The following is a 6,000-nucleotide window of genomic DNA, read 5'->3' on the forward strand; positions in this document are numbered from 1 at the left end:
CCCCCTTTTTTTTTTTTTTGCAGTAATCCTTTCAAGACCTGAGTCACCCAGTGAGAGTTGATTTTGTTAAAATGAAATAATTTAATGTAGAAATCTACTCGCTAAGTACTGTGATGCTTAGGAAAAATTCAAAGTAAATAAAGATGTGATATAACATCAGTCCTCCATATTGTAGAACTCACACTCTTTCTGAAAGATTCCTTTGACAACCTGACATGATATTAGAACATCTGATGTGTAGACTAAGAAAGGGTAGAAGATACATTTGTATATTACATAAATGTATATAAATGTATAGCTCAATTGTTTTCTAACTTTAAGGTAAAAATAACTATAAATTGACAATGCAGTGCTTTCTTCCCACACCCCGGGGATTCATCATAGAAAATCCTGGAGTTCACACACCTAGTTTTGAAGTCATTGCCCCAGAGGATACCAGAACCAAGCAGTAGAATGGGAGTGGTGAAGAAAAATGTAAAAGGTAGAATCAACTGGATGTCATGCCAAAAAACATATTCTTTTAATGATTCCTGTTGAATCAATTAATTTTCTTCTTAAAATTTATCTTATTATAACTTTCATTTTGATCCACACTTTAAATCTGAAGTACTGCAGAGTGTAACTGTCATTTCAGGTTATCTTAATATTCTTATTTGTGTTTACTTACATATCCAAAACATTATACATGACATGCATTATGATACATAAACAATGAAAATCCAATTATATGTGACAGAAAGTCAGAAACTAACTTTTGTAGCACTGTTTTACATTAAAATATAAAGAATCTAATTAAATACAGGAAATATATGTTTAAAACTTTTGTGTTCGCTTTGCAAATAATTAGAAGAGTCTAAATTATCTGTCTCCAAAAAGAAAAAGAAAAAAAGAATGAAACTATATCCCTGCCATTCACCATATACAAAAATTAACTCAAGATGGATTAAATATCTCATACTATAGAAGATCTCATACTATAAGAATCTCATACTATAAGAATCTAGAGAAAAACCCGGAAACATCATTCTAGACATGAGCCTTGGGAAAAAAATTATGACTAAGTTCTCAAAAGCAATTGCAACAGAAACAAAAATTGACAAATGGAACCTAATTAAACCGCAGAGCTTCTACATAGTAAAAATAAACTGTCAACAGAGTAAACAGACAACCTACAGAATGGGAGAAAATAACCACAAACTCTGCATCTTACAAAAGTCCAAAATCCAGAATCTATAAGTAACTTAAGCAATTCAACAAGCAAAAAACAAATAACCCCATTAAGAAATGGGCAAAAAACATGAACAGACACTTCTCAAAAGGAGATGTACAAGTGGCCAGCAAACATAAAAAAAGTTAACCTCATTATCTATCAGAGAAATGCAAATAAACACTACAATGGGATACCATCTCACACCAGTCAGAATGGTTGCTAAAAAGTCAAGAACAACAGATACTGGTGAGGATACAGAGAAAAGGGAATGCTTATGCACTGTTGTTGCAAGTGTATTTCAGTCACTATGGGAAGTAGTGTGGAAATTTCTCAAAGAACTTAAAACGGAAATACCATTTGACCCAGAAATTCTTCTACTGAGTGTATACCCTAAAGAAAATAAATCATTCTATTAAAAAACACATCTATTCATATGTTCATCACAACACTATTCACAATAGCAAAGACATGGAATCAATCTAGATGCCCATCAATGGTGGATTGCATAAAGTAAATGTGGCACATATATACCATGGAATACTGTATAGCCATAAAAAAAGAATTCATGTCCTTTGCAGCAACATGGATGCAGCTGGAGGCCATTGTCCTAAGTAAATTAATACAGGAAGAGAAAACAAAATACTGCATGTTCTCAATTACAAATGGGAGCTAAATATGAGTACTCATGTACATAAAGATGGCAACAATAGACACTGGGGACTACTAGAGGTGGGGAGGTGGGATGGTGGGAGAGGGAAAAAGGTTAAAAACTAACTGCTGGTTAGTACCCACTGTCTGGGTGATTTCTATCCCAAACCTCAGCATCATGCAATATACCCATGTAACAAACTTGTGAATGTACCCCTTGAATCTAAAATAAAAGTTGAAATTATTTTTAAAACATTCTGATTTTAAAATTACAATGAGCTCTGGATAATTTTTATTTATCTTATCTTACATATACATTTATTGTTGCATACACTACATTATACATATGTATAATTTATTTTAATGTTATATTTACAGTTTCTAAATTATGTGCCTTTTAAATTTAATTTTTATTAATCTTGTTGTTTATTTTTTGTCATTTCTTTCATCATAAACATCTCAGCCAGAACCCAGGTAGAATAAATAAAAAAATGCAACTTACCAATTTAATTGTATTTTCTCAAATGCTACAATAGCAATAATGGAAATTAGTGTTTATTTTTGACTTTCAGTTTACCTAATGTTTTCAGATGTATTTTTTTTATTTGATGCTTCCAAAATTCTGTGGTAGATATTAGCATAATTATGAATAGTGTGTCCTCATTTTATACACGAGAAAATTAAGACTTATTAAGGTGAAGTGATTTGCTTAAAGGCTTCGTGTTCAGTAAGTGCAAGAGCTAGGAATTGAGATCTTATGACTTATTTTTTTTTTTCCAAATAATACTCTCTGTTCTCTTTGCATATCATATTGTGCAATGAGCTTTTCCTATAATTAGTAGTTCTTGCAGGGAATTTAAGAGAAAAGAGGTTATATGTTTCAAAACCTTTTAAGTGTTTAGATATGGGAAATACCACACTAACAAAAAACCACAAAAAATATTATGATGGACTGTTATTGTCAACCATTACTTTAAACAGCTATTGATATTCTGCAAAATGAATTTCACATCTTTATCTTTAAATATATAAATTAGTACTGTCTGATATTTTTACTTAAGTCTCTCTGTCTCATTCCTTTACTCTCCTTTCACCCCATAATTATCCTGAACTTGTAATATATTGTTCCCATGTTTTTACACCTTGCTTATTAACCTTGTATAACAAATACTATTATTTAGGTATTTAAAAAATGTGTGTGTGTATAGCATTATGTTATATATTTTAATTGGCAATTTTCTTTTTCCAACTCAGTATCATGATGGAAAGGTTTAATTTATTTATGGTTCTATGTAGCATTCCATTGTATTAGTAAGCTACACTGCATTTCCTAATTGAGGACAACTTCGGTATTTACTCTTTTTCCCTATTACAAACATTGCTACAGTAAACATCCTCTCTGTCTCCTTTGGCATACATTAGAGAGACTTTTAAAGTAGATATCTAAGACATGAAATCGCTGGGTCTTAGGGAGTATCATCAGCATTATAAGAGAATTTCAAATGCTCACCAAAATGGTGGTATCAATTTACACTCTCATTCATATTCCAATGCCCTTATTTTCATAATATTAACAGTCTTTTTATTTCTGTCAAACTAATGGATATGGAGTGATATTTCATTGTTTAATTTTTATTTCCTTGATTATTGCGAGGTTGAGCATTTTTAATGCTTTATTGACAAGTCAGGTGTTTTTTCTGTTTCTTTATACTTTTGCCATATTTTTTCTAATGGGTTGTCTTTTAAAAATATAAAAGCATTTTCATATTCTGGATTACAGTCATCTTTTACATATAAGTTTTAAAATATATTCTACTTTGTGGCTGGTCTTTTACTTTGTCTTACAAATGTTTCTAATTTAAAAGTAATATTTATCAAATTTTCCCTCTAGGAGCCTTGGTTTGTATACTTTCTAAGAAACCTCTCCTTTCTCCCTAAATTCTTGAACAGGACCTTTTTTTTTTTTGACAGTGTTTCGCTCTTGTTGACCAGGCTGGAGTGCAGTGGCATGATCTCTTTGGCTCACTGCAACCTCCACCTTCCGGTTTCAAATGATTCTCCTGCCTCTGCCTCCTAAGTAGCTGGGATTATAGGCACCCACCACCACACCTGGCTAATTTTTGTACTTTTAGTAGAGATGAGGTTTCACCATGTTGACCAGGCTGGTCTCGAACTCCTGACCTCGTGATCCACCTGCCTCAGCCTCCCAAAGTGCTGGGATTACAGGCATGAGCCTCCGTGTCCAGCTCTTGAACAGGAATCTTTAAATGGTATGGTATGATTTAAAATAATCACTTCTTGGTTCATAATAATGTGTTCTTACTTAACACCAAGGATTTGAAATTTGAAAAACAAAGGCCTGGAAAAAGTCAATATGAAAAGGCTACATACATACTGTATGATTTCAACCATATGTCATTCTTTGCAAAACTACAGAGACAGTAAAGATATCAGTGACTGCCAGTGGTTTGGCAGGAGGGAGGGACCAATAGGCAGAGCACAGAGAATATTTAGGGCAGTGACATTCTTCTGTATGATACTGTAACAGTGGATACATGTCATTATACATTTGTTAAAGCCTATAGAATGTACAACACACAATGAATCCTAATGTAAACTATGGATTTTAGTTAATAATAATGTATGAATAGTGGCTCACCAATAATAACAGATGTACTACACCAGTGCAAGGTGTGAATAATAAGGGAAAATGGGGAGAGGTGAATCAGGGGGCATATAGGAACCCTGTACTTTGTGCTATTTTTTTCTATAAACCTAAAATTATTCTAAAAGTTAAAGTCTGTTAATTTTTTAAAAATGCATTCTCTAGCAATGAATTTTTTCAAATATGAAAGTGATTGGATTTTAAAGACAATATTAGAGAAGGACTGTTTTTGTGATTCAGAAATAAATTATCTGATAGCTAGGGTGCCCAGACTAGTAATGGTTTATGGTTCCTGTTGTAGAGTAATTATAAATAGCATTCTCTATTGCTCTCAAAAGATGTCCTTAGACAATAAATTAGATGATGTTTCTGCTTGTAATCCTATAAGCTTGCCTTTCAAATTTGAGATACACAGGTTTCTTTTTGACTAAAATAGGTTGGAGGGTGGTTTATAGATGTTTTTCCACATTTCTTCATTTTTAGTATAAGAACCAGCTTGGTTTTCAGCAGGATGATTATCTCTGGCTCTGGGCTCAGAAATGACAGTTATAATTAATAATTTGGGAAAAATGTCACAGTTTATGCTAGGAGAGAAGTGTGGTGTCAGGAAGAAGTGTATGTTAGAAAGCAATAAGTCTTATTCACTGGGAAAAGGAGTTGGAATATTTCTTTATATGAAACATGAAGATAAGTTTGCTATTCTGGGTTCTTCTGCTTTGCTCTTTGCCTTGTTCTGCTCACTTCTATGCAGGAGGAAGTGAACTTGGGCTCTGGTATCAACTCTGCTACGTGGTCTGAGAAAAGTCTTTTGGAGTATCTGTTTCTTCATCTGGAGAAAAAGACACTTGTGTCAGAGGATATGCTCTTTTAGTTCTAAAACTGCATGACGAATGTTCTAAACTTTTTACATATGATATTAGAAGTAGTGGGAGATAAAGCTGGAAAAATAAATGATGTAAGAAGGTGGAAGTTCTGAGAAATTCAGACTTGGGACTTGCATATGTAACTGTGAAAAAGTATCTGGAATCAAACAGAAATTTGCACTGAGAGCAATTAGAACATCAGAAAAAAATAGTATAAACAACTGTTTGAAGGCATTTGAGGGAGGCAGCTAGTACTTGAAAAGCCATAATCACACCAAGAAGATGTGTTAGTTCATTTGCATTGCTGTAAAGGTATATCTGAGACTGGGTAAATTTACAAAGAAAATAAGTTATGGCATATGGTTCTACAGGTTATACAGGAAGCATGGCACTGACATCTGCTTCTGGTGAGGCTTCAGGAAGCTTTCAATCATGGCAGAAGGCAAGAGGGGAGCAGGTACATTGCATGGCAAAAGAGGGAGTGAGACAGGAGGTGCTAGGCTCCTTTTAAACAACCTACTTTTTGTGAACTAATAGAGCAAGAACTCGCTTGTCACCAACGGGATGGCACTACGCCATTCATGAGGGAACCACTACCATGATCCAACAGCTCA

This window comes from Rhinopithecus bieti, unplaced genomic scaffold, assembly GCF_001698545.2.
Source record: "Rhinopithecus bieti isolate Rb0 unplaced genomic scaffold, ASM169854v2 scaffold_21703, whole genome shotgun sequence".
NCBI lineage: Eukaryota > Metazoa > Chordata > Mammalia > Primates > Cercopithecidae > Rhinopithecus > Rhinopithecus bieti.